At 50.3% G+C, this 11,692-nt stretch overlaps 1 protein-coding gene across 2 annotated transcripts in view; it reads right to left on the minus strand.

The window, feature by feature from the left end:
* The window catches only part of HDLBP (high density lipoprotein binding protein), a 37,932-nt gene extending 26,268 nt beyond the window's left edge, over positions 1-11,664 (minus strand). The window contains exon 1 of one of the 2 annotated variants that reach the window (XM_035544468.2): positions 11,478-11,664. The gene's annotated coding sequence lies outside the window, so the exon portion shown is untranslated. Of the gene's footprint in view, positions 1-2,575; positions 2,668-11,477 lie in introns of those variants that run through there. The other variant, XM_035544470.1, reaches the window with a different exon arrangement.
* Between the last annotated feature and the right edge of the window lie 28 nt (positions 11,665-11,692).

Genomic DNA, 11,692 nt, shown 5'->3' on the forward strand with positions numbered 1-11,692 from the left:
CGAGGGCAGCTCACCGCGTGCCACCTTCACTGATGTCTGCTGCTGAAGGACAGCTGTCCCAGGCTGCCCTCCGCAGAGGACAGAGACATTCCACGGGGTAAAGGGTCAGGGATGAGACCCCACCTTTCCTCCCGCATTCACGAAGCGTCCCATGCATGGATGAACGCACATTCAAAGGATGCTGGAAGGCCTATTTCGACTTGACGCACCTTCCGCCAGCACCGCGCCATCTGCATCCCACCGTGCCCAGTAAGAGACTCGGCACAGGCAGGGCAAGGCCTACAGGGGCTGCTCAGCGCCTCTCAGGCTACTTGCCCACAAGCGGCAACTCACCTCCAAATGCTGGGTTTGGTAGCTGAGGGGAGGGAAGACAGAAAAAGGTACCCGACACCTTGACAAACACTAACCTGCCCCCCTGCTCCTAGCGTGCTTCAGCAGCACTACAACAGACCCTGGTTTCTTGACCCGCGAGAACAAGTGGAAAGGGAACCTCCTAGAAAAGAACACCAACGTGCGACAGCAAGGGTGAAGGCTTGGGCAATCCAGTTTCCACAGCTTATCAAATTGGCAGCTCATATCCCAGTCAGAGGGAGGACACAAAAATTGGACCGGCAGAAATATGAAACTCAAACAGAGATAAACTTAACACTGACGAACATGGGTTCCAAAAAACAAGCCCCAAACCCATTCGGTGCGAAAGCCAAGGTTGAGGAACCAAGCAGCTTTCCATATTGATTCCAGGACTCTTGGGGAAGGGAGGAGGCAACTTTCAGCTCCTTAAACCACTGGAGCAAAGACTACAACAAGGTTGGTCTTTGCTGGCACATGCACCCTCAGCTGAGCTGGGATTTCGCAAAGGATTTCTTCCAGCCTGTTCTTATATTGTTATCCCTCTTTTTCCTTCCAGAAACTGCCAGCCTTATTTGGAAAGCAACCGAAGCACGCTCCAAAGAGCGCATGCGCGCAATGACTTTATTTCCTGTTAAATATAACTCCAGATTTCTAAAACTGTACAAATAAGCACCCTTTTCATACCCTGGGTGCTCATCCTACACACAGAAGTCACAGAACACCACAAAAGAACTGCCCCTGGAAATATCCACTTTGGCACATCCCTCACCAGCGGCATGACAGAAGGCGGGCTGAGGGGAGACTGGGATAAGGAAGTAATTTGAATATTAAAAACAAAAAACATGATGGAAGAGGATTCAGGGCACAGGGCACTCATATGCCAGAGAGCACTTAGGTTCTCAGACAAAGCAAGCAAGATACGCTGCTCAGCTCTGAAGCTATCACGATGGCCTCCCCTTCCAATGGGATTTTTTTTTTTATTTCTACAGGAAAACTCTGAAGTTAGGGGCCAAGTTATATAGATCCTTCCATCATGAGAACGGGGAGAAATCATCATAAGACACTGACTGAAAGTGAGTCTACATTGTGTGTGTCTGAGTGGCTTTCAGACCAGATTTTATTTGCCACAAGGAAGGAAAATGCCAGAGGTGTTCAAGTCGGGCACCTCTTTTCCTCACTCATACATCATTACCAGTCAGCAGGGATTCTGCGGGCCAAATTCTGCCCTCGGCTGTACCTAAGGCAATCTTACCATCTTCAGAGGCCCACTGTAAATACCCAAGTAGAGAACTGCTGGTAAGAAAAGTCTACCTGAGCCCATACGCTAATCCCAACTCCATTGTGACCGAGGGAGAGGGCTGGAAGGCGCAGAGCAACCGCATGTGTTTGTCTCACGTAACCTAGGTGGTATAAATAAGGGGTCCCAGGGGAGTGCGACATCATTTGCCTTTCTCTTGGTAAATCCATCTTGTTTATAGAGGGCGATCCTCTCCCTGCACAAGCAGAGGGGCTGAGCAGCCACTGAAGGAAGGTGACTAACCTCAGCAGGCCTCTCAGGCCAAAACGGTTGTTAAAAGACTTATTTATTTCCTGGGCGCTCTGACAATAAAATTATGCAACCATCAACTAGCAAACAATATATATGCTGCCTTTCCTAAACTATCACAGGGCACTCTACAAAACGGGGACAAGCAAAATAGATTATTCTGGGAGAAGAAGAGGAGCAACTTAGTGCTATAGGCAGAGTTCCAGTATGAACAACTACCTTCAATACCCTCTGACCGCAGCGAGAGAAAAAGCTTTGAGTTCAGGGGGAGGCACGCATCTCTTACACTGGAATACTGTAAGGCAGCTGGATTTGGTGGTTAACACCGACAAACCATCAAGAGACTTGAGCTCCACTCTTAGCTTTGGTACTGATCTGCTGTGGTGAAATTCTCTCAGTCGCCCTGGCTGTACACACACAGTGGTCTGATTTACTCTGCGGAGTTAGTATTTCATTTCACGTTGTTAGAACGCTGTGATCCTTGGATACCGGGTGCTATGACAAAACAAATGCCATTTCAGAGATGAGGAAGAAAGTCAATGGACAGTTTAATAAAATCAATCCAAATCCACGCAAAAGGTCAGAGGCAGTTCTTCCACGGAGACTCAGGGAGAAATCTGGCAATTTAACAGAGAAATAATACACTCAGACCAAGAATAATTGAGGTGGATTTCCTACCTGTGCTTCAGAGGCAGTTATAGCAAATCTAGTCATTGAAAAATTCGTCAGAGTAGAGGCAAAGTTCAGGTCGTCTGCCTTGGAGATCCAGAAAACACTTTAAACACAAAGGACAAAGTGAAAGAAAGTATCTTCCTGTGGTGCCTTACAGGTTTACAGTAAAGCAAAACAAAACACTGACTTGACTCAAAGACTGGGAAGAGAATCGGAAAACAAGTTCCCTGACAGGCAGCCCGGACAGAGCAGCGGAATAGGAAGAAGTCACAGAAATTCAGAGCTTCAAACATCGGCTGGAGGTCTGGGGCCCTGGTGTGTAGCCCAGCCTCCTGCTCCCAGCAGGGCCACACCGGGGTGATCAGGGCTCCAAAGCTGCACAAACTTTCTGGGCAAACTGCTCATGCTGAACACGGAGCATGTTATTACCTGAACACGGTTTTTCATTTAAAAAATTACCACTGCGTGCTCATCTTACACAGGTGCCTTCAGAGGGCTGCTGCGGCACTGCTGTTCCCTGCTCAACCTGCACCGAAGAAGAAAAATCTGCCACCGGTAATTAGCTGAGAGCTACTTCCCAAAGCCTGTTTGAACACTTGTGGTTAAATATCACAGTGAGCCAACGAGCGCGGATTGCAGAGATGCTGCAGAACAAAGCACGCACTATTCTCTTTCTGTTCTTCAAAAGGAAACTTTCACTTCACCCTCCTTTGGCTACCGGGTTGGTCTTCTTTTGTTTACCTTCTCAGAGTCCCTCGCTCCCTCTCTTGACAATTGTAATATAAAATGAACACGTGGCATTTTATTTTTTTTTTAAAGAGACGTTGCCAGAAGCTCTCATGCGCTACGTATCACATAGCTCGGAAAAGCAAGGGACTTGCAAGGCCTGAACTGCCCCCCCCCCCCCCCCACTTTTTTGCATTACTCATCACCTAATTAGACAATGTGAAGTTGACAGCGTCCCTTCGCTTCAAGGTGCCAGTGGTTTCCCTGATAAGCTCCCACAGGCACTCGTGAGTGGCTGTTCTGCAGGCCAGAATCTGAGGAGCTGCCTGCAGCGGTTTCTAAAGGTGACGACCACTTCCTTTCACAGAGGCTCTGCTAGGTAAGGAGATAGAGCAAATGAGAAAAATAAGAACAATGGCAAACTAAATGAGACGCGATTCTTTATACCTTGCTTAGCTCCTTTGATTCTAGATATTATACAGAAAAACGTAAGCAGGGTTATTCCTGGCCCCTTGAGAGATTTTAAAGATTCCTCAGTTACTGATGTCTATTGGACAACGGAGACTTCAGGGAATGCTGGAGCTCCATTTTTATAAACTTTCGACGTGCTCTGGTATTTTTTTTTCCTGAGTTCCAGCTCCCCAAGTCACATGGCTTTGCATGACACTTTGTAGATTTTCCTCTTTATTTCTACCATCAGGTTACAATAAACAGTTTGAAAACACGACCCACAAAAGCCAGTGTTACTGTGACGGGCGCAAACCTTGGAAGAACTAATAAAAATCAAGCAAACTTGCAGGGAGGCTAGCGATTTGTCTGCAGAGGGAAGGAACCCAAAACATCTTCCGTTTGGCAGCAATCCCTATGAAAAAACAATGAAGTAAATACCTGATTTTAACTGCCGCCTTCTGAAAGCTGTGACAAGAGCCTAGCTATTTAAGCATAACCTCCCTTTGTCCTATTCATAGCGCATGCAACAGGGGCTCAGCACATCCACAGCCAAGCACTAATTCCTAATCTCCACCAGGCCAAGCAAAAGGCTCTTGGTGAGTTAGAGAGAATTACATCACGGTGATCTGAACTGACAGGGAAAAAACAGACGGTCTTCCCTTCCAAAGCTGCAAGGCCACTCTAAGCCTGCTATGAAAGAAGAGAGACAGACAGCGGGAACCGAGCGAAGCTATTCTCCCCAATTGTTGCAAATAGTATTATTTTACACTTAAAACATCTTCTGATAACTGAATCAGTTCCAGTCCCACCCTGCTCATCTTTGGGTTGGAGCTGGAAGGGCACGTGTGCCGTTTTAGGCAGTTTTTTTGCTTTGACACTTGATGCCGTGCAGTCCTCCACCCACATGCTGCTGTTGTCTCCGCTGGACGAGCAGCACGAGGCTGCAGAGAGAAATAAAAGGTTTAAAATCTCTTCCAAGAACTTCTAAATGTCTCTCAATACTTTTTCCGCTACGTACTGTTTGATCTCATGTTTAGCCACAGCTCCATCACAACCAGAGCCATCAAGTCAACATTGTAATTTCATGACACCATTTATAAGAGCAGGCGTAGAACTTCACGGTTTCCTCAGTGCTACTTAACCAGCTCTACTTGCAAGCAGAGCCACGTATTTACGAACGAGAGCTGCTCCAGAGATTCCAAGGGTCCCTGCATGACCAGGCACCTACATCCCAGCAGGCTGTAGCAAGCGCTAAGGCATTAATTCTGAAAACACAAGCGCATACAACAGCAGGCCAACCATAACACCTGCCGTCCTCCCTCTCACACCCCGCCTGCTCTCCGAGTTGTTCTCCTCGGCTTTCCTTCTAGCTGCTCCGACGCAGGTTTATGTTCCCCTTTATCACCTGAACTGAGATAAGAGCAAACTTACTTTCTGCTGTGCAATGGAAACAGCCAGCGTCGGGCTTGAGCTGAGAAGGGAGGGGCAGGGAGGTCAGGCAGCCCGCACCGCCTCCAGCACCCCTGGAGAGCCTCGAAGCCTGGGACGAGCAGCAACGGCCCCATTTCGGTAGCTCCTGGCCTCTCACCCCACTGTGGCTTTTCTCGGGCTTTGCCCCATCCCTTCCAACAGGGCCATCTTCCCGGCATCAGCTCTGACCCTTCTTCACTGCCATTTTCCTGACCCAAACTGGGTGCCCACCCCATGCCCGATGTCCCCGTCCCTGCCCCAGGCTTTGTTTGTCCCCCACCTTTGGCAAACACCCTGTCCTGTTTAATCCCCGGTACGAGAAACACGGGGACAGCCAGAGGCAGGGGACCAGAAACAGGAAGAGAAAACAGCAAGCGGTCCTACTGCAGGTGGCCACACCTGCATCGAGCACTGGGTGTCCGGGCGCTCGGTGCTCCTCTCAAAGAGGACTTCAGGGATTTTTCTGACAAACCACCACAAAAACCAGTGTGAAAAAACAGTCCACCAAAACTAGCTGACGTGAGGGTAAAGGGACAGAGGGTGACGCCCCGGCTACGTGCCAATACCTTAGACCAAGCCTGACATCTGAATGATGCAAGATGGTTCTTCCAGTTAGCCGGTCCCTGATGAAATAGCTGCCAGAGGTTAGCTTTACGAAAGCTAGCCGTATCTGCTTTATATTTATGACAAGATACGATACCAGTGACCTTCCTTTAAAGTCCGAGTCCTCTGCGTGGGTCAGACAGCTCTTTTGTGGACTTTGACTGAGACCATCACCAAGGAATTACGAGCTTAACACAAGGAAAAGGCTGGCTCCAGCCACCTCCAAGCTGAGCGGTAACAGCCAAAATACTGCACTGCTCCCAGCCTCTCTCGCTTCAGGGCAAGTTAGGTGCTGGGACACGGGATCACCGAGTACAAAGCCACAGCCCGCCAGTATCAGTTGTCATGGTATCAGCACTCCCTTCCAGAAGTGTTCATTCCCAGATATTTTTTGTGCAGACAAAAGGGCGTGCTGTACACGTTACGGGTCTGGATGGTTTTTACCAGAATCACCCGCATTTATGACTTCCGTTCACATGCAGGACACTTGAGGAGTTCTGTTTGGCTGTCATCCCCAGCCCCTATCAGCAACAAACACATCCATCAGTTCCATCCCCAAGTATTTCCCAAATGGTTCTTTCCCATTAGTGTAAAATCTTTAGAAAAGACAACAAAACTGATGCTGGAAAACAGTTCCAGACACTGTGCTGCTGAGTGTAACAGAATCTGGTACTACTTCCATTTTGCGTCAACAAATAAATCCATTTTACTTTACAATTAAATTAAAGAGTGTCGTTTAAGGGAGGTTGCATGAATATTACTGTGCTATTCAATCCTCTCAAAGGCAGACTTTTTCCTATGAATCATCATTTCTTGGTATCTTACAGCCACCGAGCCAATCCCTTCCCTTCTCGCAGTGCCATTTTTCCATTGCAGTTAAACTCATTAAGATTTCCTCCAACCATCCCCTTTTGCGGTCCATCTTTTTCTCCGCTTTCTCCCCATTTCTCCTGCCAGCTGCTTCGCAAGCACCTCTTTCGAGACTCCAGCTGGCCACAGCTCCCTGCCTCAGCTGCTGCCACTCAAGGGCGTCGTGCTCCTGGCGTGGCTGCCCCAGCGAGGCCCGGCTCTCACCGCGTGGGGCCGCGGCCACCGCTGCGCTCAGCAACCTCCCGCTTGCGTGGCCGACATCGTTCCTGCCTGGCACGGGGCTCGTGCACTGCTCCTGCCGGGCAGAGGTTTCTTCCCGAGACCGGCAGCTGCCAAAAATGCTGTAGAAGAGACTCAATCCTCCCTCAGTTAGGCAGGAGAACCGCTGCGACGCCAAGTCTAACGCCAGGTTCTTCTTCCCTCCTCCTGCCTCCTCTACACGCCGCTGCCATTTTGCATTATTTAAAATAGCGTGCAGAAACCTGAACGGCTTTTGGATGCACAAAGGCACACACATCGCTGCACACTCCCTGCCTTCTTTGCAGGAGAAACCTATTTAACCCTGTCCAAAAGACACAGACACAAAGTTTCAGTGTGCTTAGTTCAACCCAAATCTTTCCTGAGTCAACTGAAGTCAGAAGATCAGCACCAGGAGGCATGAATGTATGCCAGTTATTTACACGCTAAGATACCTACTCACAATTTGCAGAATAGGAGTAGGTATCTTCAAGAACTGAAACATCTACCAGATGCGAGAATCAACAAAGTCAGACCAGTCACGAGACGAGCGATGTCTACCAGCGAGTTCAAAGAAAACAATATGTATAATACAATAGCTGCTAGAAAGAATACTCGTATTTCTGGGAGATTGGGAAAATACCTGTATTGTGAAACAACAAAGATCCCCTAAACAAAGGCAAAAAGCACTGCTTCAGCTTCAACACAGATAAGTTTCTTATGAGACAAAATAAACCCAGAACACTTATCTTAGCCCAACTACTTTCCCTTGTTAGAATTAAAACCTTACACAGATAAATCTTCCAGCAAGCCAGAGACTTCTATACACATACAATATTCTAAATAAAGAAGCTTTTCCCCCCGCTTTGGCCAGAACTTTTCCTCCTTGTTTATTGATACATCTCTTTTCAACCTGACTCCCTTCATAATGTGAGATTCTCTTCCACTGAAGTCACACCACGAGAGCTACAGGGCAATGTTAGTGCATAGAAGGAAGATGGGGGAAAAAGGTCATTGCAATTCTGAAGCATGCAGGCTTTTTCCATTTACGATGGCAATATAACTCACAAGATTCTAACAGCAGATTTTTAGGATGTAAACAGTTCTCCTTTTAAAGCTAAAGGACGGCTAAATAAAGCCACAAGATGAATTCTCTCAGGTCTAAGTCCAATCCAGGGTAAGCCCGTAACCCAAAAATTTTCTTCTAAAACTAGTAATTTCTAAAGTGAAAATGAAAAGAGCTCTTGAAACAACCCCCTAACTTGGGACACTGCACTCTTGCCGCAAGTAGCAGCCTAACACAACCCCGCCAGGTTATGAGAACAGCTCTGGGTCTCTCCCCAGCTCCCCCACGGTCCCTCCTAACAGGCCCTACCAGCCCGGGCCGTGCCTTCCACGCGGAGCCTTGCTGCCCACAAGAACCGCCACCGCCTCCCATGAGCACGGGCTCCACTGGAATAGCTTCTAGACCAAAACCCCAGAAAAATCCAGACAGAAAACAAGAAGCCACCAACTAACAGCGCCGCACTACACAATCCAACCGAACGCTCTCTTCTTTCAAGGTTAAGGCAATTAGAAAGAAGACCAGGGGCCTAATGCTGCAGCCGGGTTTTTCTTTACATCTCTTCTTTATCTGTTCTGGTATTTTAATACAATCAACACCTACTTAACTCTTGCATAGGCCTGTGTTGCAAAAGTTTTATAGGCTCTGGGCCTCCCACTAACATGTCCTTGGACAAGTTAGACTCGTTACACCCTGGGTGAGCATGCCTTCCTCAGCCCACTTTAAAAACCCCTGTTGCAACTCTTCCAGCGGTGCACGTCTTCGTCAACACCACAAGAGCACGGCCACAAGGGTAACGTCCGGAGAGTAGGCTCGTACTGTGTGGGATCCACAGGGTGCTAAAAGGCCGGTGTTTCTCACTGTGGTGTCTTGCCAGACTACGCTTGGTGCCTGCTTCTGCTCGGAATGAGACTGATGGATCTGTAACTTCTCTTTCTGACCGCAAGGAAAGCATAAAGGCAGATTCCAGACCCCGTTTTTACTGCTTGCCAGTTTCTAAGCATGAGGACACTTGCTAGAGTCTTCCTCTTCTACTTTAAGGCTCATTTTACAAGTGTACATAGTATAAGCCTGAAGATTTCCTTCTGTAGATTCCTGAATCCAAAACGAAAGTTCAGCCATTGCTGCGTGGCTTCTTAAAATCACAGGAATAATGTTTTCATATAAATCCTATACTATACGGAAATCCCAGATGCCCTCCCAGTCACAGTGACCGCACGTTTCAGCCACACATCACATCCAGCCTGAACACCGCGGCCTGGTCTCAGCGCCGCTGCTGCCTGCTCTGCCCACACCGCTGGTACGCTGGGGGGAATCCCCAGATACAGCAGTACGATCCTACCTGCACCTGTACCAGCTTAACAGGCTGCTGTGCTCCAAGGAAAGAGCCTGTTTTGGGAAAGGCAGTATCAGCTGTAATACTGGAACCAATACCGTATCACGAGTAAATTTGTAAAGGTGTGAACTGCACAGGATGGCTTGTTTGAGATGGCTCAGCGCACCGACAACAGCTGTGGAGTCACAGGTCACAGCTAGCTCTCCTGTCAGGCCCTTCTTCTCCATCATTCCAGTCTAGAAAGGACTAATGAAAAAGTGGAGAATATAACTCTTAACACAAGTAGTAGCACTGCGATGTTTTCACCATCTCAGGCAGAACTGGGATGGAGGGGGAGAAGGCAACAAGAGATCAGCTTAACTTGCAGTGAAGAACGAGATGGGACTATCTGTCACACTATCAGGAGGAAAACGCAGGAACAATTTACAGAAGGAGCCATCTTCCTTAACTGCTTCTTAGAAAACATTCAGGAAAGTGCCTTTTGAGAATGATCTAGGCTTACCGTATCTATAAGGGGAGGCAAAGCTCAAATTAAGAGTTGCAACACCTCTTCTAGCCCTGCCATTACAGGCCTCCAGACATTGTTACCTCCACATCTAGAGAGACCTTTTCCGGTGCCTGTCATTCTGAGCCATGAGAAACTATACCTCTGGGGGCTGTTTTGGAAGGAAAAGGTGTTTTTTTTTTTTTTTTTTTTTTTTTTGGGGGGGGGGAGTATCTGGTTGGCCTTGCCTTTAACATAGGCTGTGCTACATGAAAATCCAGGTGCAAACTGAAAGATTGTTCCTTCTAACAGCTTAAATCTGAACAGACAAAGGGCTGGAGATACAGGGCTCTGACAGACACAGAACTACAGATTACATTACTGTTTCCTTTCCTGCCCTTCTTCTAATGTATATTCCTGTACCAGAGGGAGGAATATCCAATTCACCTAAGAAACTATGCCTGGACCACCAGTTTTCAGGCTGGAACGGAGGAGAAAAGAAAAAGCCATTATATTACCTGTGAAACTATTTTAACTAACATGAATTTCACAGCATTCAGGTAACAACAGCACGGGAAATGGAGCCTCTAATCCGCCGGGCCATCACTTCACTTGCCTTACTAAACAGAAGATACGCAGTAAAGCAATACAACACATATCAATGCATAGATTTTTCTCTTGTTATACAAGTCAACAGGAAAAGAAACGACTCCCTCGAAATCCTTGGCACTGCAGACACCCCTAATTTTTAATTCCCAGCCAGAGCACTGTGAGTTTGCATGCAAGCTCTAAACTAGAGCTGTAAATTCAAGGGCCTTGCTCGTCTCATCAGTCATGAGCGCGCTGCTGCCGCGATCACTAGCATTCCCAGCACGACCCGCTCTCTCGCTGGGAACCCCTCCTCCTGCTGGCTGGGGAAGGCCAGCCCGGGAGGGGTCACTTAGCCCGACGCGAGCCATTTTAGTGCCGCCCAAGCCAGCCCCAAGGCCCTCGGCCTCCCTGCACTTAACCCCGGCTCTGCCTGCTCGCTGGCTCGCCCTGCCCTATAGCTAGCTGCCACAAAGCCTCCCCGCGGGCACAGCTCGGCAGGGGCCGGCCTTCTCCCCCTTGCACCCGCGGGGCCCGGCTCTCCCTGAGGAGCCCGAGGCGAGCCACAGCCCCTTCAGCGCCGCAGCCCGCACCCGGCCCCTCACGTTTCGGGCCCGCCAGCGGTGCGAGGAGCAGGCGATGGCGCCTCTCCGAGCCCCAGCGGCCCGAGCAGGCCGGGGCGGACCGCGGGGCGGGCGAGGAGGCGTGAGGCCCGCCCGGCCTGCCGGGGGGCCCGGCTCCCGCTCCCTCCCCCCCCAGCCAAGGCGGCGGGGGCGGACCCCCAGCCCCGTCTCGATGGTACGGGAGGGGGTAGAGGGGCCGGGGGGGGGGGCAGGCGGCGGCACGTGACCCGCCCCGCGCCAATGGGGAAGGCCGGGACCATAGAGCAGAGCCGGGCGCCCGCTAGACATACCGCCCCCCGCGCCCGTCTCTCTGCTGCCGCCATCTTGTCGGAGGCGGCGGAGCCCGCCCGGCCGCCGAGCCGGGCCCGCTGCTTCGCCCCGCTTACCCGCAGCGCCCCCCCCCCCCGCGCCTCCCTCCCCTCCCGGTGCCACCGGGCGCCGCCGTGAGCCGCCGTTACCTCTAGTAGGCCCGCGGCGAAGCCTATGCTGGGTACGAGGCCGAGCGGCCGGCCGCCATCTTGGGGAAGAAGAGGGACTCGCGTGACCTACCCGCACACAGGCGGCCCCTCCCCCGCCGCCCCTTGCCCGCCCGGTTGCTATGGGAACGGGGCGGGCGCATGCGCGCGGGGCCCGGCTCGGCGCTTTCGCCGGCACCTCCTCGGAGGCGGGGCTT

This window comes from Cygnus atratus, chromosome 9 (genome assembly GCF_013377495.2).
Source record: "Cygnus atratus isolate AKBS03 ecotype Queensland, Australia chromosome 9, CAtr_DNAZoo_HiC_assembly, whole genome shotgun sequence".
In the NCBI taxonomy this organism is placed as follows: domain Eukaryota; kingdom Metazoa; phylum Chordata; class Aves; order Anseriformes; family Anatidae; genus Cygnus; species Cygnus atratus.